This window comes from Cololabis saira, chromosome 10 (assembly GCF_033807715.1).
Source record: "Cololabis saira isolate AMF1-May2022 chromosome 10, fColSai1.1, whole genome shotgun sequence".
NCBI classification, from domain to species: domain Eukaryota; kingdom Metazoa; phylum Chordata; class Actinopteri; order Beloniformes; family Belonidae; genus Cololabis; species Cololabis saira.
In genome coordinates, this window is record NC_084596.1 from 6,506,662 (window position 1) to 6,530,400 (window position 23,739).

Consider the following 23,739-nt stretch of genomic DNA (forward strand, 5'->3'; position numbering starts at 1 on the left):
GGGCATCTTTGAGGGTCTTTGAAAGGTGTTTGGGGGCCTTCGAGGGTCTTTGGGTTTTTTTCGAGGGTCTTTGGGGGTCTTGAGGGTCGGTGGTTGTTACCGTAGCAACCGTGTGGGTTCTGATTGGTTGAGCTTTGCTTCTCCCTGGTTGTGATTGGTCTCCTAGGTTACGGGATGATGGTGCCTCCACCTCCGTTCCACCACCACCCCTACATGGAGGCTCCTCCCGCCTACATCCTGCCGCACCCGCACCTGCAGCCGGTGGACTACCGGCGCCTGCTGCACCCCCAGGTCCAGGGGGGGCCCCCGAACCAGAACCAGCCCCGCAGGGCAACCCGCCCCCCCCACCCCGCCAGGGAGACTGCCAACTCCCAGGTCCAGACGGAACCGGAACCGGTGCGGTGGCCGGCGGTCGGGTCGGACTCGGGTCACGGGACCGAGTCCAGCTCCCCGGGGTCCCAGAGGGACGCCGAGCTGGGGGACCCAGACCCCGAGGGGGGCCCTAAAGGTGCCGGGGTCCCCGGACCTGGTCCTGCAGTCCGGGAAGAACCGGAGGAGGAACCTGAAGGGGGTCCGACAACCTCCACCAGGCCTCCGGGGGGAGATACCTGGCTGACGGGGTCCCTGGACCGGGACCTGGACTGCAGAACCTTCCAGAAGGGGTACCAGGTCTACCCGGACCCCCAGGACCAGAAGGGGGACCAGGTCTCCCTGGACCCCCGGGACCAGAAGGGGTACCAGGTCTACCCGGACCACCGGGATCCGGACTGCAGCTCCTTCCAGAAGGGGGACCAGGTCTCCAAGGACAGACGCACCTCTGTCCCCGACATCCTCCTGCGGTGGGGGCCGGCGCTGGACCAGGACCTCCCTCAGTCGTCCCCTGGACCCGGAAACACCAGGACCAGTTCTGGAGACACCAGGACCAGTTCTGGGGACCAGATCTTCAAGATCCTGCGGTTCCCCTGCGTCCTGATGGATCCGTTTGAGTCCCGAGGAGTCGGAGAACCGCTGGAGTCGACCGTCGCGGAGCGATTCTCCTACGTAGACGAGTGTTCGGTGGACAATCATAACGTACGTATATAAAATGGTATACATAATTATTGTTTATTATTATTATTAGGGCCTTCGCAATTACAGTGCGAAGGACCTATTGTACCTGTAGGAGTTGTTTTCCTCGTTTTTATTTTTAATTTAAATTTTTTTAAATTTTAAACAAGGGTCTTTTTTCCCCCCTAAACGTGCCCCAAAAGTCATCCAATTTTGCAACCAAGCCAGACCTGGTGAAAAAATTGATATTTAATGGGTTGCATTAATGGGCGTGGCCTAATGGCTCAACAGCGCCCCCTAGAAAACTTTGTGCCTCAAGCCCCACAATACGGTTTGACGTACATGCACGGTGCATCGGTCCGCACCTGTATCATGTCGAAACTTGAAAGTGTCTTGGCGCCATGGCCGAAACCCAATAGGAAGTCGTCCATTTTGAATTAATCGTGTAATTTTGGCGCAATTTATGCCATTTTCACGTGCCGTACTTTAACAAACTCCTCCTAGCAGGATTGTCCGTTCGACATAAAACTCGCTCAGGAGACACAAAAGACCGTTAACCATGAAAAGGTATCAAAATCGTGAGTTTTCGTGAAGTGGCGTGGCCGTGGCGCCGCGTCAAACGTCAACGTTAAACAGGAAGTGATACTAGTAGCTGATTGGTCCATATTTGATAGTTCCTATTTTCTGCCATAACTTTTGAATGGTTTGACATAAAGACTCGGGGGTGGTGTCATCGGACTCTGTTTTGAGTCCTTGACCATAATTGGTGCAAAATTAGCCCTGCCCCTTCTTCTGATTGGTCGATATTTGATAGTCCCTATTCTCTGCCATAACTTTTGAATGGGTTGTGATAAAGACATGTGTGTGGTGTCATCTGACTCGGTATTGAGTACTTGACCTTCAAAATTGCACGCGCGAGGTTTATCGCTGCTTGCAGCTTTAATTATTATTATTAGTAGTATTGTATAGTAATATATAAAGGTGTATATAATGGATTTTTTAAATATATTTTTTTATACATTTAGCTCATGGAGGACGACCCTGAGACCACGGCGGACCTGATCCCCCTCACGTCCCTGGGGGCCCGGACGCGGCTGGACGAGTCGGTCTGGTCCGTGGAGTCCCCGGGGGCCCGGCGGGCCTCCCGGCGGCTGGACGAGTCGGTCTGGTCCGTGGAGTCCCTGGTCCCCTTCATCCCCTCCCGGGACTGGCTGCTGCAGAACGGCGTGTTCGGGCCGGAGGAGGTGGAGAACCTGCGGCTGCTGGCCGAGCGGGCCGACCGCATCATCCGCCTCGGCCAGGAGAAGCTGGTGTCGGGGGGCCGGCCCGGGTCCGGGGCCCAGGGCCAGGAGAAGCTGGTGTCGGGGGACCGGCCCGGGGCCCAGAACCAGGGCCAGGAGAAGCTGGTGTCGGGGGACCGGCCCGGGTCCAGGGCCCAGAACCAGGTGAATGAATGAAACAAATGTATTGGTCACCACCAAGCATGTACACTTGGGTCACAATCAAAGGGTCAGGGCTGAAGCCTCGGCTTGTGAATGAATGAATGAATGAATGCCCCCCCCTTACGTTTCAAAATGTTCTTTTGTCTGACATGTATTTAGTCGAGGTGGAGACGGACTGGAAAACGACTGAATGAATGATACAGATTTTAAAACAACTCGGGTTCATTTTTAGATGAATTTTTAGATGAATTAACGCAATTTTGAGTTAAAGCAGAACAGACATTTACAGCAAAATGGCCAAAAATTTAAATTCACAAAGTAAAGTCGAAATGTTACCTTTTTTCTCAACATTTCAACTTTATTCACAAAATTTTGACTTTTTTCTCGAAGTGCATAATGAAAAAAAAATCTTCTAAAATATTATTTTTATCTTTCTCCTTCCTGGACCCTAATACTCTTCCATACAAGAAATAATGTAAACATTGAAAAAAAAAAACATCCTAAATTTGGTTTAATTTAAATTCAAAGATAATTTGTTGACATCACACCACATTTTCAGTTTGCCTAGTTCAGCTGTTCCTTCTCCATTAGCCTCTGGAAACAATCATCTGAACAGAAGACGGTGGCATCATCTGCAAAAATTACATATTTCAAAATGTTCGACACTTTACAGACGTCATTCCCTGAGGTCCCCGAGGCGAGGCGGCCAGACCCGGACCAAGGTCTGGTCGCCGTGGAGACGGACCCCCCGTCTCCAGGGGCAACCGGGTCTCCTGGACCCGACCGGAGCCCCGACCGGGAACCTCTCCGTCCAGAGAGGAGCCCCCCCTCGTCCCCAGAGGAACCGGAGGAACCGCCCCCCCTGGACTCCACCGCCGAGGTTAGTTAGTTAGTCTTTATTTTGGTCAATTATAAGCATGAACATCAATAAGCAAGATAATAAACATTTAAAGGTTTTTCTTTGGTCAACATGGTGATTATTTTGACTGAAAACGTCTGGGCTTGAAGCATAAAGCTTGATATGTTGAGAAAAATGTTGAAATACAATTTCAAGAATAAAGTCAAAATTTTCCCGTTTTTTTCTCGACATTTCAACTTTTTTCTCGACATTTCGACTTTTTTTCTCGACATTTCGACTTTTTTCTCGAAGTGCATAAGGAAAAAAAAAACATCTACCCTTGGTATTTGTTCTTACTGTAGTTTTAAACATTGCTGTTCCCCTGAGGTCATGTTTGGCCTCTCTTGGCTTGAGCAGTTCCTGCATGCAGCCCGGAAGTAAATAGTTATAAATCTTATATATTATTCCAGTGGTGTTCAGATGAACTATATCTTATTTTGAATGAAGGTGGTCTCGGCCAGCCCCCCGGAGGAACCGGAGGAACCGGCCCCCCTGGACTCCACCGCCGAGGTGGTCTCCACCAGCCCCCCTCCACCCCCAGACCCCAACCCGGCCCAGGTCTCGCCCTCCAAGGTCTCGCCCTCCAAGGGCCACCTGGTGGACTGCGGGGTTCAGTGCAGCGGCTTCCAGGACCGGCACTGCGCCTGCGAGGAGCCGGGACCGGGACCCGGGCTGGGAACCACCAGGAGACCCCTCTTCCAGTTTCCAGGTGAATCGCTCTGGAGTTCTGATCTAAACTAATCTGATCTAAACTAAACTAATCTGATCTAATATGATCTAAACTAATCTGAACTCAACTAATCTGATCTAAACTCAACTAAACTAATCTGATCTCAACTAATCTGATCTAAACTCAACTCAACTCAACTAAACTAATCTGATCAAATCTCATCTGACGTAAACTAATCAAAACTAAACTAATTTTATAGACTAAACTGATCTAAACTAAACAAATCTAAACTAATGTAATCTAAACGAATCTAAATTAAACTAAACTGATCTAAGCTATTGTAAACTATTCTAAACTAAACTGATCTAAATTAATGTAAACTAATCTTAACTAATCTAACCTAAAATAAATTAATATAAACTGAACTAAGCTAAATTAATGTAATCTAAATTAAACAAATCTAATCTAAACTAATCCAGAGTTCTGCTGGTCTGAACTCGGATTAAACTCTGATTGTCTCTAGATGAGAAAAACGACTCGAGGCCCGAGACGTTCCACATGAACAGATTCGTCCAGAGGAAGAAGAACCAGTGGAGATACCGAGGTGAGGTCAAAGGTCACAGGTCACCTGGTCCAAGTGAGACATCGGGGTCCAGGTGAGGTCAAAGGTCACAGGTGACACGGGGTCCAGGTGGAATCGCTAGCATAAATACTAGCATACATTAGCAAAGGCTGGCATTGCTAGCATAAATACTAGCATACATTAGCAACTGCTGGTATCATTAGCATAAATGTTAGCATACATTAGCAATGGCTTACATTGCTAGCATAAATACTAGCATAAATTAGCAACTGCTGGTATTGTTAGCATAAATGTTAGCATACATTTAAACCGGCTGGCATTGCTAGCATAAATACTAGCATACAATAGCAGCTGCCAGCATTGATAGCATAAATGTTAGCATAATTAGCAACGGCTGGAGGTCTAGTTGAGACACCGGGTCCTGATGGGGTCCGGATTAATTTAGATTAGTTTAAATTAGTTCAGTTCAGATTAGTTTGGTTTAGATTACCGTAGATTAGTTTAGATCAGTTTAGATTAGTTACGTTTAGATTAGTTTAATTTAGTTTAGATTAGTTTAGTTTATATTAGATTAGTTTAATTTAGTTCAGATTAGTTTAGTTCAGATTAGTTTAGTTTATATTAGATTAGTTTAGACGCCTCCATAGGTCCGTAAAGAAGAGATGCTAATGTCTTTCCTGTCCACAGATCGCCACGGCAACCAGGACGACGGCTACCAGGGATTCTGCAAACCGGGGAAGTCCAAAGGTGAGACGGTTCCTCCAAGTTCCTCCAAGATGCTAACGCAGGTCAGCTGATCTACCGTTTCTCCCAGGTGGAAGGAACCCGCGGTACTGAGGCCGACCACTGGAGGGCAGCGCTGGGTTTTAATCGTATATTTAAAGTTTAATGTTGTATATTTAAAGTTTAATGAAATTAATGTCTTTTTGCATGTTAGAAAATAAAGTCTTTCCTCTTAATTTCTTCTGGTGTTTTTCCAAGTAATAACATTTAAAATTAAAGCTGCAAGCAGCGATGAACGGGCCCTCGCACTCATGGCCACCGTCCCCCATAAGCATATCAGACATGACACCACCCACGACTTCCTATGTAGGCTATGGAAGAAAAATGGCCTCACCGTCCATCTACTGGCCTACAAAGAACACAAAACTGCCTACGCCGCTGCCCTTAAAGTCGCTCGCTCAAAATACTATTCAACTTTAATCCGCAATGGTGAAGATAATCCCAGAACCTTATTCATCACTGTCAACCGCCTTCTCAACCCCACCAACTCAGTCCCTTCAGCTGCCTCTCCAGAGCTGTGCAACCATTTTGCTGTCTTCTTTAAGACCAAGGTGGATGAAATCGAAGCCAACATAACACCTTGTGGGATCCCAGCCATCTGCTCTCCGCCCACCAGTGGCTCCACCCTGTCCAGCTTCACAGAGGTTACACCAGCTGCACTCCTGGACATCATCACCAAATTCAAGCCAACAAGCTGCTCCCTTGACCCTATACCCACTCCCTTGCTTAAAGTCTGCTCACCAACCCTGGCCCAATTTCTCACTACTCTTATCAATAAATCCCTGCAGAGTGGAGAAGTGCCTGCCCTTTTGAAAACAGCAGCGGTCACCCCACTCTTAAACAAACCAAAACTCGACGAGAAGTTCTGTCAAATTACAGACCCATCTCAAACCTCCCATTTATCTCAAAAGTTCTCGAGAAAGTTGTAGCCTGTCAACTCCAGTCACACCTAGCACATAATAACCTCTACGAAGCCCTCCAGTCTGGTTTCAGGCCAGCTCACAGCACAGAAACTGCCTTGGTGAAGGTCACCAACGACCTACTCATGGCAGCGGACTCTGGATCTCCCAGCATCCTAGTGCTTCTGGACCTGAGCGCTGGTTTTGATACTGTGGACCATAAAATCCTCCTCCAGCGCCTTAAAACCTACACCATGGTCACAGACACAGCACTGAAGTGGTTCACCTCCTACCTGACCAACCGCTCCTACCATGTCTCCCTGGGAGGTGCCAGGTCTGACAACACTGAGGTGACATATGGTGTGCCACAGAGGTCAGTGTTGGGCCCCATCCTGTTTTTGATATATCTGCTCCCACTTGGCTACATCATCAGACAACACAAAATAAACTTCCACTGTTACGCTGATGACACTCAGGTCTATATCAAAACCCATCCAAATCCCTCTAAAACAGTCTCCTCCCTCAACACCTGCCTGGTGGACATCCGCTCCTGGATGAATAACAACTTCCTCCAACTCAACAGCAGCAAGACGGAGGCCATCATGATCGGTACCTCCCACCAACTCGCCAATGCTAGCACTGCTGCACTCTCCCTCGACGGTCAGCCCATCTCCTTTTCCCCTGTTGTTACCAACCTTGGAGTTAAGCTTGACTCTTCCCTATCATTCCAACCTCACATGAAACATCTGCAAGATCTCCTACTTCCACCTTAAAAATATAGCCCGACTGAAGCCATCCCTCTCCAAAGATGACTTAAAAAAACTGGTAAACGCCTTCATCTTTTCACGGATTGACTATGGCAATGCACTTCTCTCCGGTCTACCTGCAAAATCCATCCACTGCCTCCAACTGGTTCAGAACAGCGCTGCAAATTTGCTCACCGGTACCAAAAAGTCAGCACACATAACCCCTGTTCTGGCCGAACTCCACTGGCTCCCGGTCCACTACAGGATCCAGTTCAAGGTCCTCCTCCTGACCTTCAAGGCCGTCCATCAGAAAAGCCCCAGCTACCTAAGTGATCTAATCACTATCCATAAACCGGCACGCACCCTTCGCTCCAGCCACGCCACTCTCCTTCATGTCCCCTCTCCACGGCTCGTGACGATGGGACACCGTTCCTTCTCTGCCTCCGCCCCACGCCTATGGAACTCTCTACCTGACTACCTTAGGAAAACACCGTCTGTGGAGTCCTTTAAAACGGGCCTTAAAACACTTTTTTTACAAGCAGGCTTTCCCCTGAACTCTTCCCTCGACCCCTTTTATTCACATTTTTTAAATGTATTTGTTATCTTTTTGCTGCCCATAAGTTTTTATCTTACTTAGTAGCTAGGTTTTGTCTTAGTTTCTTAGTCTTGTTTTTAGTCTTCTTTGTAAAGCGCTCTGACATCTGTCGCTTCAGGTGAAAAGCGCTATATAAATTGAAATTATTATTATTATTATTATTAGGGCCCGAGCACCTTCAGTGCGAAGGCCCTATTGTATCTGTAGGAATTTTTTTTTCTTTCCTTCTTTCTTTCTTCTGACGAAAGGAGGGCCTTTTTGCCCCCCTAAACGTGCCCAAAAGTCACCAAATTTTGCATGCAAGTCAGGCCTGGCGAAAAATTTGATATTTAATGGTGTACATTAATGGGCGTGGCAAAATGGCTCAACAGCGCCCCCCGGAAAACTTTGTGCCTCAAGCCCCACAATACGGTTTGACGTACATGCACGAAAATCACTACACACCTGTATCAGTACACAACTCAAAGAAAAGTCTCTTGGCGACATGGCCGAAACCGAACAGGAAGTCAGCCATTTTGAATTAATCGTGTCACTTTGGCACAATTTATGCCATTCCTTTGGCAGTTAATGCGGCCTGAACCGTAACGTGCACCCAGGTGTGTTATACATCAAAATGTGCGTCTACATCCTCCGACACCACGCATTACTTTTCTCTTTCAAAAGCGTTACCGTGGCGACGCTAGACGCCAAAAAGCGCGCCCACCCTTCATCTGGTTGGTTCAGACAGAAAAAACTTTGCGCCTCAAGCCCCATAATACGGTTTGACGTACATGAACAAAAATCGGTACACACCTGTATCATGTCGCAACTTAAAGAAAAGTCTCTTGGCGCCATGGCCGAAACCGAACAGGAAGTCGGCCATTTTGAACATTCTGAATTAATCGCCTAATTTTGGAGCAATATGAGCCATTCCTTCGAGAATTAATACAGCCCGAACCGTATTGTGAACCCAGATGTGTTACACATCAAAATGTGCGTCTCTATCCTGCGACTACACGCATTACTTTTCTCTTTCAAAAGTGTTACCGTGGCGACACTAGATGCCAAAAAGCGCGCCCCCCTTCATCTGATTGGTCCATATTTGATAGTTCCCCAAAAGGCACCAAATTTTGCATGCAAGGCAGGCCTGGCGATAAATTTGATATTTCATGGTTTGTATTAATGGGCGTGGCAAAATGGCTCAACAGCGCCCCCGGAAAACTTTGTGCCTCAAGCCCCACAAACCGGTTTGACGTACATGCACGAAAATCGGTACACACCTGTATCATGTCGCAACTTAAAGAAAAGTCTCTTGGCGCCATGGCCAAAACCGAACAGGAAGTCGGCCATTTTGAATTAATTGTGTAATTTTGGCGCAATTTATGCCATTCTTTCGGCAATTAATACGGCCCGAACCGTAACGTGCACCCACGTGTGTTATACATCAAAATGTGCGTCTTCATCTTGCGACTACGCGCATTACTTTTCTCTTTCAAAAGTGTTACCGTGGCGATGCTAGACGCCAAAAAGCGCGCCTCCCTTCATCTGATTGGTCCATATTTGATAGTTCTCCAAAAGTCACCAAATTTTGCATGCAAGCCAGGCCTGGCGAAAAATGTGATATTTGCCCCCCTAAACGTGCCCAAAAAGTCACCAAATTTTGCACCCAAGCCAGGCCTGGCGAAAAATTTGATATTCAATGGTTTGCATTAATGGGCGTGGCAAAATGGCTCAACAGCGCCCCCTTGAAAACTTTGTGCCTCAAGCCCCACGATACGGTTTGACGTACATGCACGAAAATCGGTACACACCTGTATCATGGCACAACTTAAAGAAAAGTCTCTTGGCGCCATGCCCGAAACCGAACAGGATGTCGGCCATTTTTAATTAATCGTGTCATTTTGGGCGAAATTTATGCCATTCCTTCGGCAGTTAATTCAGCCCGAACCGTAACGTGCACCCAGGTGTGTTATACATCAAAATGTGCGTCTCCATCCTCCGACACCACGCATTACTTTTCTCTTTCAAAAGCATTACCGTGGCGACGCTAGACGCCAAAAAGCGTGCCCACCCTTCATCTGATTGGTTTAGACAGAAAAAACTTTGCGCCTCAAGCCCCATAATACGCTTTGACGTACATGAACGAAAATCGGTACACACCTGTATCATGTCGCAACTTAAAGAAAAGTCTCTTGGCGCCATGGCCGAAACCGAACAGGAAGTCGGCCATTTTGAACATTTTGAATTCATCGTGTAATTTTGGAGCAATATATGCCATTCCTTCGAGAGTTAATTCAGCCCGAACCGTAACGTGCACCCAGGTGTGTTATACATCAAAATGTGCGTCTCCATCCTGTGACTACGCGCATTACTTTTCTCTTTCAAAAGTGTTACTGTGTCAACGCTAGACGCCAAAAAGCGCGCCCCCCCTTCATCTGATTGGTCCATATTTGATAGTTCTCCAAAAGTCATCAAATTTTGCATGCAAGCCAGGCCTGGTGATAAATTTGATATTTCATGGTTTGCATTAATGGGCGTGGCCTAACGGCTCAACAGCGCCCCCTAGAATACTTTTCTCTGCCATAACTTTTGAATGGTTTGACATAGAGAGTCGTGGGTGGTGTCATCAGACTCTGTATGGAGTCCTTGACCTTCATTGGCTTAAATTAGCCCCGCCCCTTCTTTTGATTGGTTGTCCCTATTTCCTGCCATAACTTTTGAATGGTTTGACATAAAGAGTCGTGGGTGGTGTCATGGGACTCGGTATTGAGTCCTTGACCATAATTAGTGAAAATTAGCCCCGCCCCTTCTTCTGATTGGTTGTCCCTTTTTTCTGCTATAACTTTTGAATGTTTTGACATAGGAAGTCGTGGGTGGTGTCATGTCTGATATGCTTATGGGGGGCGGTGGCCGTGAGTGCGAGGGCCCGTTCATCGCTGCTTGCAGCTTTAATTAGGGCCCGAGCACTTGCAGTGCGAAGGCCCTATTGTATTTGCAGGAATTATTCTTCTTCTTCTTATTGTTCTGACAAAAGGAAGGCCTTTTTGCCCCCTTAAACGTGCCCAAAAAGTCACCAAATTTTGCACCCAAGCCAGGCCTGGCGAAAAATTTGATATTTAATGGTTTGCATTAATGGGCGTGGCAAAATGGCTCAACAGCGCCCCCTTGAAAACTTTGTGCCTCAAGCCCCACGATATGGTTTGACGTACATGCACGAAAATCGGTACACACCTGTATCATGGCACAACTTAAAGAAAAGTCTCTTGGCGCCATGCCCGAAACCTAACAGGAAGTCGGCCATTTTTATCATTTTGAATTCATCGTGTAATTTTGGACCAATATATGCCATTCCTTCGAGAGTTAATTCAGCCCGAACTGTAACGTGCACCCAGGTGTGTTATACATCAAAATGTGCGTCTCCATCCTGTGACTACGCGCATTACTTTTCTCTTTCAAAAGTGTTACCGTGGTGACGCTAGACGCCAAAAAGCGCGCCCCCCCTTCATCTGATTGGTCCATATTTGATAGTTCCCCAAAAGGCACCAAATTTGGCATGCAAGCCAGACTTGGTGATAAATTTGACATTTCATGGTTTGCATTAATGGGCGTGGCCTAACGGCTCAACAGCGCCCCCTAGAATACTTTTCTCTGCTATAACATTTGAATGGTTTGACATAAAGAGTCGTGGGTGGTGTCATGGGACTCGGTATTGAGTCCTTGACCATAATTGGTGAAAATTAGCTCCGCCCCTTCTTCTGATTGGTTGTCCCTATTTTCTGACTATAACTTTTGAATGTTTTGACATAGAGAGTCGTGGGTGGTGTCACTTCTGATATGCTTATGGGGGACGGTGGCCATGAGTGCGAGGGCCCGTTCATCGCTGCTTGCAGCTTTAATTATTATTATTATGTCAAACCATTCAAAAGTTATAGCAGAAAATAGGGCCAACCAATCAGAAGAAGGGGCGGGGCAAATTAAGGCCAACGAAGGTGAAGGACTCAATACAGAGTCTGATGACACCACCCACGACTCTTTATGTCAAACCATTCAAAAGTTATGGCAGAGAAAAGTATTCTAGGGGGCGCTGTTGAGCCGTTAGGCCACGCCCATTAATGCAAACCATGAAATATCAAATTTATCACCAGGCCTGGCTTGCATGGCAAATTTGGTGCCTTTTGGGGAACTATCAAATATGGACCAATCAGATGAAGGGGGGGCGCGCTTTTTGGCGTCTAGCGTTGACACGGTAACACTTTTGAAAGAGAAAAGTAATGCGCGTAGTCGCAGGATGGAGACGCACATTTTGATGTATAACACATCTGGGTGCACGTTACGGTTCGGGCCGTATTAACTGTCGAAGGAATGGCATAAATTGTTCCAAAATTACGTGATTAATTCAGAATGTTCAAAATGGCCGACTTCCTCATGGCCAAGAGACTTTTCTTTATGTTGCGACATGATACAGGTGTGTACCGATTTTCGTTCATGCACGTCAAACCGTATTATGGGGCTTGAGGCACAAAGTTTTTTCTGTCTGAACCAATCAGATGAAGGGTGGGCGCGTTTTTTAGCGTCTAGCGTCGCCACGGTAACAATTTTGAAAGAGAAAAGTAATGCTTGTTGTCGCAGGATGGAGACGCACATTTTGATGTATAACACACCTGGGTGCACGTTACGGTTCGGTCCGTATTAATTGCCGAAGGAATGGCATAAATTGCGCCAAAATTACACAATTAATTAAAAAAAGCAGACTTCCTGTTCGGTTTCGGCCATAAAAAAAACTAAGGGTATTTGGTTTTTAAAGCTAATTCCTTACATCTGACAAAAAAAACCCCACTGATAAATTTTGAAAGACATTTTAGTCTACGGTTAACAACTGCAAGTCTTCTTGCATGTTCAAACATTAACCGTTGTTGGCAGGATTTGAACCTGCGCGGGGAATCCCCAATGGATTTCAAGTCCATCGCCTTAACCACGCGGCCACAACAACTTGTCACATGCTTGAACATTTGGCTGTAATAAATGTGTATTTGTTTGAATCAGAAACATTAGTCTGAGGGTTGTTCCCGTACTTATCTCACAGCTACCCTGCCGGGACCAATTTTGTTGTGAACTATTGATCACAGATTATCACATGTCCTCATTAGTATAGTGGACAGTATCTCTGCCTGTCACGCAGAAGACCGGGGTTTGATTACCCGACGGGGAGAAAGCTTGTTTTGGATATGCATGACTGACATGAACAATGGTCAACAAGATAAAAAATCCCTCTTCCACACACCATAGGCAGTTGTGCTTTTCCTGCTAAAAAAGCTGTCATTGAGGAAGTTCTTCTAAGACGAAACCGTGCTGTAAATCTTCCAGTGGAAGATATGCTCTGTTCACTGAGAGGTCCTGATCCAGAAGTTCAGCCAGACAAGGGACCTTTTTCATGTGAGACAAACACGATAGCCACTAAACTACAGAAACTGTGCAACAGGTTATTGATCATCATTCAGTTTCTATTTCTATTCCCCCTTAATGTTATAAAAAAAACATCTAGACAGGTATGATGTGACCGTGATTTTTTGTTTGCCGGATATGTGTTTTGTGGCTCGTTGGTCTAGTAGTATGATTATGGGGGTATTATTGTTCCAATATTATTTGTGTGTGCGTATCTCAATCTGTGTGTGCGTAAAAAGATTTGTGTGTCTGTATTCACATTTGTGTGTGCGTAAAAAGATTTGTGTGTCTGTATTCACATTTGTGTGTGCGTAAAAAGATTCGTGTGTCTGTATTCACATTTGTGTGTGCGTAAAAATATCTGTGTGTCTGTATTCAGATTTGTGTGTGCGTAAAAAAAGATTTGTGTCCGTATTCACATTTGTGTGTGTGTAAAAAGATTTGTGTGTCTGTATTAAGATCTGTGTGTGCGTAAAAAGATTCGTGTGTCTGTATTCAGATTTATGTGTGCGCAAAAATCAGCCGGTAGCTCTCGATTGGCTGTCTTTGCACACGTGGATTTTGACACACTTCTGCTGCGGCAAATCTGTAAAAAGATCTGTGTGTAAAACGATTTGTCCGTAACTTTGGCTTTGCCCTGAGCTCGGACTCACAGGCTCACGCCAGGCTACAGTAGCAATGCAGCCTTCACCACTAGTCGGCGCGTAGCACTCAGTCAGTACGTTTACCTGCAGCAGTTCCATCGGGGTTTTGAACATATTATTAGACATCGTTTGGACTTTTATACTGCATGCAAACACCTGAACCCCATCTACTTCGGACCTATGTCGGACACTTAATCGGGTTGCATATGGAGTAAGATAACTTCCAAAAAGATGTGTCCATGTTATAACTATTCGTATTCATAATGATAAACATTTGTATGTAAATAAAATAGTTGTACTCAAAATGCTGCCGGCACGCACATGAGTCTGATAAATTATTAGGGTAAGAGTAAGAAATTAGGTAAGAAATTGACATTTTACGTCTCATTTATTCATTCACACACGCACTAATATATTTGGGAAACAGTTAGGCACCAAATATAATATATTTAATTTTCTCAGATGGCAAAAATAAGAACTTTATTGATCCCACATACTGTAGGAGTAATTCATGTCATATTAGAGAACAAGGTAGTGCCCGAAAAACAATATATAGCCTATCCCCTCTCACAAAAATAAGAAAAATATATTTTCTCATCAACAAAGCATATTTTACATAAACATATAAAAAAAATTTCAAGTAACAAAATAACATATTTGAACAATTCTTCAATTTTTTCAGTTCTTTTATTGTCTGAAAAATTGTTCAAATGTGTTATTTTGTTATTTGAAAAAATTTAAATTTGTTTTGTTGATGAGAAAATATGTTTCTCTATTCTTATTTTTGTGAGGGAGGATAGATTATTGTTTTTTTTTTCAGCACTACCTTGTTCTTTATAGCTGATATAAAATGAATTACTCCTATGTGGGATCAATAAAGTTCTTATTTTTGCCCTCTGAGAAAATTAAATATATTATATTTGGTGCCTAACTGTTTCCCAAATATATTAGTGCGTGTGTGAATGAATAAATGAGACGTAAAAGGTCAATTTCTTACCTAATTTCTTACTCTTAACCTAATAATTTGTCAGACTCATGTGCGTGACAGCAGAATTTTGAGTACAACGTTTTTATTTACATACAAATGTTTATCATTACGAATACGAATAGTTATAACATGAACACATCTTTTTGGAAGTTATCTTACTCCATATGCAACCCGATTACTAAGTGTCCGACATCGGTCCGAAGTAGATGGGGTTCAGGTGTTTGCATGCAGTATAAAAGTCCAAACGATGTCTAATAATATGTTCAGAAACCTGATGGAACTGCTGCAGGTAAAGTACTGACTGAGAGCTACGCGCCGACTAGTGGTGAAGGCTGCATTGCTACTGTAGCCTGGCGTGAGCCTGTGAGTCCGAGCTCAGGGCAAAGCCAAAGTTACGGACAAATCGTTTTACACACAGATCTTTTTACAGATTTGCCGCGGCAGAACTGTGTCAAAATCCACGTGTGCAAAGACAGCCAATCGAGAGCTACCGGCTGATTTTTGCTCACACACAAATCTGAATACAGACGCACGAATCTTTTTACGCACACACAGATCTTAATACAGACACACAAATCTTTTTACGCACACACAAATCTGAATACAGACACACAAATCTTTTTACGCACACACAAATCTGAATACAGACACACAAATCTTTTTACGCACACACAAATCTGAATACAGACACACAAATCTTTTTACGCACACACAGATTGAGATACGCACACACAAATAATATTGGAACAATAATACCCCCATATATGATTCTCACTTTGGGTGCGAGAGGTCCCGGGTTCAATTCCCGGACGAGCCCCAGAGATGTATGCAATTTGTGTTTTTTTTCCTCCAAGTAGCAAAGTTTCAAGACTGTAGTACAATGCTTTACCTGAAGACCAACATTGGCATCGTGTGAATGCTGAAAACCTACATCTGGCTTCTCTTTCATGCCAAGAGGTCAGCCGGTAAGGCGTAGTCCGTAAACCCTTTCCCCTTTCTTTAATTGGGTTCCTTTTTTGTTTTATTGCCCCAACCATTAAATCATAGATGATTTTAAATGATGAAATATTGTGTGTATTATTGAACTCCGTACCCTCCGTGAGGGTAGCTAAACCAAAGTGACCTCTAAAGAATGAATGTGAGTTAGGAGACCAGGGGCCTCATTTATCAACCGTTCGTAGAAAAAGTTCTAAATTCTATCGTAGGAATGAAATTTAGAATGTGTGTAAGTACAAAAAAATCTGAATTTATTAAACGTGCGGACGCTGGTCGTACGCACATCAGTGATGTAAATCCCACCTGTTCTTAACTGCCGTGCTCGTGCACGGTTAGCGTCATTTGTATTCAGAAACGCCTCCAACTGACCATATATGCGGCAACAACAGCTCCCGGTTGGAGGTTTTCAAACTTTATTGAACAAAATTCTGTAGGGTTTACAACAAAAGGCAAATGAAACAAAACAATCAAATATCTACAGATATTCAACATTTTGGGGGGGAGGGGTTAAAAATTAAAAAACAAAGACATCGTTTCATATAAGCTTGAAAATATCGTTTTTTTCACACATCAGTTTAAGAGACGCTAAGTACAGTTTACATTCATTTTTCAGATGTACAATGGAGGGTTTGCTGTTATTCCATTTGCATTCATGTATGTGATATTTACCTAGTAAAATAATTATGTTGACCATGTTTGATATATTTCTTGGAAGATTATCCATATAAATTAAGATTTGGTTGGAGTCAAAAGCTCCTGCTTGGAGGTGCAAACACCAACAGAGCTGTTCTGCAGAATAAATGAGAGTTGCGTTCCTCAGCAACAACGTTTGACAGAGACATAGTTGCATCGCAGATTATTTGTGCATGGATTGAATGAAATCCTTTTATGTTCATGTAACTTAATTAATTGTGTGATGGTGATTTTATGGCGATGTGGGCGCGATCTATAGCTCTATGTTTGGGAATCCGGCGATGGCGTGGAATCCTCGCTTAACTGGGATGGCGGTGGTGCGTTTTGTCTCTCGCTCCAACATACAGTAGGTTGTAAATCACGGCATAGATCCATCAGAATGTTTTTGGGGAAGCGGTACCTGCTGAGAAGCCGCTCTGTCTCTCACAGCACAGAGCGCACGTTTAAAAAAAAAAAAATCACCGAGACTCTTTTAATGGGTTCTATTTGTAGTTTCACCACTAGATTTTGTGTGTACGCATGGTCGGGGTTGTGCTTACATTTACATGCGTTCCTACGCACAGGTACATGTTGATAAATTCCATATTTTGGGTGGGAATGTTCATACGCACACTTTACGCACATATCTGTGCGTACGAACAGTTGATAAATGAGGCCCCAGGTATAACTCACTGAATGCTCTATAACCACAGAGGGACTCGAACCCTCAATCTTCTGATCCGAAGTCAGACGCCTTGTCCATTAGGCCATGTGGTCCACGAGTTGCTCCCATTTCTCATTCCATGTTTGGGGATAAAACACCAACATGGAGACGAGGTGACCGAGAGGTTAAGTGAAGTATGAATCATCCACATTATCCACAACGTTGTAACGGTGCAAATCTTTCCAAACGTAGTGGTGTGTTTTGAACACACCCAGGACGCTCAGTCAGGCTCCCTTCAGCTCCTCCCTCTGCTGCCCAGGTGCAGCATATCAGGTTCATCTGGACCAGTTGAAGAATTTGTAGGCAATGCATAACAAGTTGAAGACGTGTGTTGAGGGCCCTGTGGCTTAGTTGGTCAAAGCATCTGTCTTGTAAACAGGAGATCCTGGGTTCAAATCCCAGCAGAGCCTTTAAACTCATGAAGACAAAGGTAAGGATGTAACTCTTGTAATGTTTAAAACCACATACTTTGTGGAAAAAAAGTATCCACTTTCTAGGTTTTCCAAACGGTTGGATAAAGTCTTCTCCTCTGTTAAGGAGGAAACTTTTCGTCAACAATTACAATGTTTCTCAGTGTAGTAAGTGCTCATCAGTGAACCGTCGTTGGCTGACCGTCACTGCCAGGGTTCTTGAGAAAGCTTCAAACCAGTCAGGAGTGGGTAGAAAGAGAGAGCTCTGTTCATTCAAATGTCAATTGTCATTATCAATCTTCTCCAAGTCTATGGTCTCTTTTTAAGAGGATGCCTCTCTGGTGATCTGCCAGGCCCGTTAAAGCTTTGTTGTGTTTCCTTGATGTGCATAAAGCTTGTACAAGGTTGAAAAATGGAATGGCGACCGCCATCCAGCACATGGGTCTTGAACGTGTTAACGGTCGGCTTATGTACGTTACCCAAGCACACCTCTCCTATCACCACTCAGCCCGGATCCAGACGTTGGGCAAAGGGAGCATCATGTGGTCCGTTTATCTGCCGCCTGACCTTGTGTGTTCTGAGCACGTCTCTTCCGAGTAGCAGAAGTATTTCAGCCTCTGGGTCCAGCTCTGGAATGTGTTCGGCAATATGAAGGAGATGAGGCTGGTGCAAAACTGCGCTGGGTGTTGGAATCTCCATCCGGTTGTTCGGGATCTCAGGACACTCAAGGAGTGGTGGAAGGGACATGAGGACTTTGCTATCCAGTGACTCGACTTGGTATCCCTCTGCCTTCTTGCCATATGTTTCAATAATGCCGGAGCAAGTTCTGAGATGATACGAGAAAGGTTCGCTCTCCACACTGAACACCTCGAAGAACTCTGGTCTAGCTAAGGAACGATTGCTCTGGTCATCAAGAATTACGCAGGCTTTGATGGCTTTGTTCTTGAAACCCTTGGGATAAATCTTTACAAGGCAGATCTTAGAGCATGAATGACCCCACTGACCTAGGCCACACACTTCAGTGCAGCTTGTCGTAACATCAGTCACGTTAGAATAATCTTCTCCCTCCCCGCCATTCTTTTGTGGATGTGGAGGAGCATTGACGCTCTGAGGTGATGGGCCAGGATGCATGGCTGCATCCTGATAGGTGCTGTCCCATTCAGAGCACTTCACAGAAAATTTGCAGTCTTTGGCAAGGTGGGAGGTCGAACCGCAACACTTGAAACATATTCCTTTCTCTTTCAGGAAGGCCTTTCTGTCCTCGAGGAGTTTGTTTCTGAATGTCCTGCATTTTGTAAGCGGATGCGGTTTGTTGTGTAGTGGGCAGTTCTTGTTAGGGTCGTTGTTGGTCATAGAGACATCTGTTTGTGTACTGTGATGGGTTTGTTGGGATTAAAGTTCTTCACAGTGAATTTATCTGGTTTTGCGAGGACCGTGTTGTTGCTTTGATGAAAGAAGCTAGGGTCATTTCGTTTCTTTGCCTCATTGCACACAAAAGCACAAAAATAGTCAAAGGGAGGGAAGCGGCCATGGTTGTCTTCTTTGTACCATGACCCAGACGACACCCCCAGCTTGTCCACAATTCAATTCAATTCAATTTTATTTATATAGCGTCTAATACAACAGAGTTGTCTCTAGACGCTTTCCAGAGACCCATACCCAGAACATGACCCCCGAGCAGTTATTACATAAACAATGGCAGGTAAAAACTCCCCTAGTGGGAGAAAAACCTTAAGCCAAACAGTGGCAAGAAAAAACTCCCCTTTGGGAGGGAAGAAACCTTGAGCAGGACCAGGCTCATAAGGGGGGACCCTCCTGCCGAGGGCCAGACTGGTGGGTCAGGGACGGCAACAGCACAGCAGGCAGGTGGAAGCAGCAACGGGATAACCAGGGGTGGGGACCGCAGGCCAGCACGCAACTCCCGAAGCTCCGGCCCAATCAGCAAGTCCCAGGTTGGGGTGCAGGGTCAGGGAAAGACTTGTGCTCCGTAATGCAAGCTACAAGCCACCCACGACCACCTGCAGAGAGAGAAAAGGGAGGAGAAGGGGGGCCAGCAACGGGATGACCAGGGGTGGGGACCGCAGGCCAGCACGCAGCTCCCGAAGCTCCGGCCCAATCAGCAAGTCCCAGGTTGGGGTGCAGGGTCAGGGAAAGACTTGTGCTCCGTAATGCAAGCTACAAGCCACCCACGACCACCTGAAGGTTCCGGTGTCCGGCAAAGGATGCTGCAACATTGACAAAAGAGAGAAAAGGGAGGAGAAGGGGGGGCCAGCACAAGAAACTACAGGAGCGACTCTGACACACTAAAGTTTACACTACCTAGAGATTTACCAACACCAGCTAGAGGTTTACTAAACACTAACTATAGGCTTTACTAAACAGAAATGTTTTAAGTTTAGTTTTAAAGGTGGAGGTGGTGTCAGCCTCCTTAACCCAGATTGGAAGTTGGTTCCATAGTAGTGGTGCCTGATAGCAGAACGCCCGCCCTCCAAATCTACATTTAGATACTCTAGGAACTACGAGTAAACCTGCACTCTGAGAACGGAGAGCTCTGACAGGAACATAAGGCACTATCAGGTCTTGCAAATAATGCGGAGCTAAGCCGTGTCTGACAATTGGTCCAATTCCACGGGAGGTGTTGAGATATGACAAACCTGTAAGGTATCCATCCTCCTTGGCGCCTTGTATCTCCATGAGCAGATCTTCAAGTTCACGTAACTTGGTGTGATCCTTGGCTGAAATCTTAGGAAAACTGTCCAACCGCTGAAACAGTGACTGTTCAATTATTTCAGGGGCAGCGTAGCAATCATGTAGTCTCTCCCAGGCTTGCAGCTTTAATTATCTTTGTGTCTGTGAAGCGTCTTTGAGATCTTTTAAAAGCGCTCTATCAATGAAATTGAATTATATTTGATTATTATTTGATTATCATGCCCTCTATGATTAAATTGGTGTTAATTAAACAACTTCAGAAATGAAAACGTCAGAAATGGCTCTGTGGCGCAATGGTAGCGTGTCTGACTCCAGATCAGAAGGTTATGTGTTCAACTCACATCAGGGTCAAAATGAAGTTTCAGTTTTGTTTTATCCATCCTCACGAGTTCACCAACCAGACTAACTTTAGCTGCAACAGAAAACTTTGATATGTACCTGGAATTGTTCAAGTTTGCACCATCACCTGCCTTGATGAAAGGAGGAACGAAATTAATTTAAAGAAAATTAATTTAATCTTCAAGAGATGCAAGGCACGTTTATTTGTATACACATTTCATGAACAATTCAAAGTGTTCAAGTTGATGGTTGTGGCAGCAAGTCCAATTTGTTTTCTGAGATTGTCCAACTCTGAACATAATTCATCCTTTATGTAATTACTGTTACTGATTTCTCTTCCTGACTGTATAAGGTGTAATGACACATTTAATGGAGATGCCGGGGATTGAACCCAGGGCTTCATACATGCTAAGCATGCGCTCTACCACTGAGCTTCTCGCCCACTCGCCCACCCGCGTTACAACGGAGTGACCCGCAATCGTTCAGACGCTTCAACGAAGGGAACGGGGACCGTGCACAACGAGACGAAGTGCCCAGGCTAGGACGACCAGGAAAGGAGGAGAGTCCGGCTGCCAGCGGCACTGCATCATCCGTCTCAGAGACAGAAACAGGGAGAGGGAAAAGGGGGCCGCTCACTAGCGGAGTGTAAAATCAGCAACCTGTGGACCGGGACCAGAACCAGGAGTTCTAAAAACCCGTGGACGCCACCGACAACCTCCAGGGTATCTAAAAGTAAGAGGCTTGTGTCTGGGCAGAGTTAGTTTAAAGCGGTTAGCGTTGATTGTGTTTACAGTGTTTGTTTGCTCATTAGTGTGTAACGCGCTGATCGTCTCTCATGAAGACCAACAGTCGTTATGTTTGTGTATTATATTGTTACATTTGTGTATTATATTGTTACGGGCCCGTGTAAATGGACCCATGTACAGTAACGTGTTCCCTCACTACCGAATAGTTCCTGCTGCTGTTTCCCCGTCATAAGCTTAGAGCGGGAGTCGTGGATTCAGCTCCAGACATTGGCTCCTGAGTGGGAAACCGCAGAACAATAAAGGTACTGGTGGTGAGAGATAACGTTTCCTTCCCTCCTTACTAACCCGCACGGACAAGTTAGTATCCCGGCGATCAGGTCTCCGATACTTTCAGTATCTGGGTGGAGAAACTTTCCACCGCAGTTTTGAAAAGCGCGTCCACTATCTCTCTTGAGGTCTTACGTGACATGACGTTGTTCGCCATTTTCCTTTTGGTCTACGTAAAGTTGTCTTCCATCACTGGCCTGTCCTCTCGTCGAGAAAGATTTGCTCAATTGTGTTGAGAGACGAGCTAACCAATTCCATGATTTTAGAAATTTTTGCAGGATATGAAAAGAGAGGCTCCAATAGAATGACAAAATAGAGAGCATCCACTTTCAGTAAGAGCAGGAGCACTTTTGACAAAGTACTCTGCTATAATTAAGTGAAATTATTTGAGAATAGTGCCAGAAACAGGAATTAGAGATATGTGATCTTTCAGCCATCTCAAGACATTTGAGTTTAGAGGCTCAGCTGGGATTTGAACCCAGGATCTCCTGTTTTCTCCTGCGTTGAAGATGAGGGAGGTGTGGTTATCAGCAAATGTGTGTGTGTGAGTGGTAAGTCTGTGAACTTTGCCCCAGAGCTACTCCTCAGCCATTGTCCTTGATGTTATCAGACGGCCTGGTACAGTTCTGATACAGGTCCACTGATGTCCTGGGAAGGGGAGGGCTAGTGGGGGCAGAGCACCTTGTTTTCATTCCTCCAGGGATATTGTGACTGGAGCAGCCGGCCAAGCTGCCCTGCCCTGTTGTGGGCCCTGTGGCTTAGTTGGTCAAAGCATCTGTCTTGTAAACAGGAGTTCCTGGGTTCAAATCCCAACAGAGCCTTTAAACTAAGAATTAAGAATATCACTCCTGTAATGATAAAAAACACAGACTTTGTGGAAAAAATGATCCAATGTCTGCAAGGCTGGTTAAAGGCTTCTCCTCTGTGTGGTATGCTAAAGCTTAGTACATTTAACAACGGCAAGCACATTAACTAAAATGGCAGGATTAACTGGTTTTTTTTTATGTGAAAGAGGAGCGACTCGTGGACCACATGGCCTAATGGACAAGGTGTCTGACTTCAGAAGATTGAGGGTTCAAGTCCCTCTGTGGTTGCAGCTCCTTCAGATAGTTAAATCGGGTCTCCTAACTCACAATCACTCATTAGAGGAAAATTTGGTTTAGCTACCCTCTCCGGTTATTACAAAAATAAGGAGAGATTAGAAGTTCTTCAATAGAATGACAAAACAGAGAGCAATTCACTAAGAGCAAGATTACTTCTGACAAAGTACTCTGCTAAAATAAAGCAATCATGTGAGAAATACTGCCAGAACCAGCAGTGAGAGAAATGTGATCTTTCAGGCATCTCAACACATCTAAGTTTAGAGGCTCTGCTGGGATTTGAACCCAGGATCTCCTGTTTACTAGACAGGCACTTTGACCAACTAAGCCACAGGGCCTCCATTTGCAACCCAGAAGGTGAACTCTACACTCTGGTCATTGAAAAAATAAGGAGAGATTAGAAGTTCTCCAAAAATTTGAACTCTCAAATTTCAAATTTTGTTAACTAATCAGAAACATTAGTCTGAGGTTTGTCCCGTACTTATCTCACAGCTAACCTGCCGGGACCAATTTTGTTGTGAACTATTGATCACAGAGTATCAGATGTCCTCGTTAGTATAGTGGACAGTATCTCTGCCTGTCACGCAGAAGACCGGGGTTCGATTCCCCGACGGGGAGAAAGCCTGTTTTGGATATGCATGACTGATACATATGAACAATGGTCAACAAGATAAAAAATCCCTCTTCCACACACCATAGGCAGTTGTGCTTTTCCTGCTAAAAAAGCTGTCATTGAGGAAGTTCTTCTAGTACAAAACCGTGCTGTAAATCTTCCAGTGGATGATATGCTCTGTTCACTGAGAGGTCCTGATCCAGAAGTTCAGCCAGACAAGGGACCTTTTTCATGTGACACAAACACGATAGCCACTAAACTACAGAAACTGTCCAACAGGTTATTGATCATCATTCAGTTTCTATTTCTATTCCCCCTTAATGTTATAAAAAAACATCTAGAGAGGTATGGTATGATGTGACCGTGATTTTTGGTTTGCCGGATATG

General features: G+C 45.0%; 7 non-coding genes across 7 annotated transcripts; 4 read left to right on the forward strand and 3 right to left on the reverse strand.

Moving 5' to 3' along the window:
* Positions 1 to 12,550: 12,550 nt before the first annotated feature.
* On the reverse strand, positions 12,551 to 12,632 carry trnas-uga (transfer RNA serine (anticodon UGA)). Its single transcript has one exon. It is a non-coding gene; the product is annotated as a tRNA-Ser (tRNA).
* A 4,456-nt stretch (positions 12,633 to 17,088) lies between these two features.
* trnar-ucg (transfer RNA arginine (anticodon UCG)) lies at positions 17,089 to 17,161 on the reverse strand. The gene has a single exon. It is a non-coding gene; the product is annotated as a tRNA-Arg (tRNA).
* A 283-nt stretch (positions 17,162 to 17,444) lies between these two features.
* trnat-ugu (transfer RNA threonine (anticodon UGU)) lies at positions 17,445 to 17,518 on the forward strand. The gene has a single exon. It is a non-coding gene; the product is annotated as a tRNA-Thr (tRNA).
* A 2,988-nt stretch (positions 17,519 to 20,506) lies between these two features.
* Positions 20,507 to 20,578, forward strand: trnaw-cca (transfer RNA tryptophan (anticodon CCA)). The gene has a single exon. It is a non-coding gene; the product is annotated as a tRNA-Trp (tRNA).
* Positions 20,579 to 22,386: 1,808 nt separating this feature from the next.
* Positions 22,387 to 22,460, forward strand: trnat-ugu (transfer RNA threonine (anticodon UGU)). Its single transcript has one exon. It is a non-coding gene; the product is annotated as a tRNA-Thr (tRNA).
* Positions 22,461 to 23,003: 543 nt separating this feature from the next.
* trnat-agu (transfer RNA threonine (anticodon AGU)) lies at positions 23,004 to 23,077 on the reverse strand. The gene has a single exon. It is a non-coding gene; the product is annotated as a tRNA-Thr (tRNA).
* Positions 23,078 to 23,285: 208 nt separating this feature from the next.
* Positions 23,286 to 23,357, forward strand: trnad-guc (transfer RNA aspartic acid (anticodon GUC)). Its single transcript has one exon. It is a non-coding gene; the product is annotated as a tRNA-Asp (tRNA).
* The last annotated feature ends 382 nt before the right edge of the window (positions 23,358 to 23,739 follow it).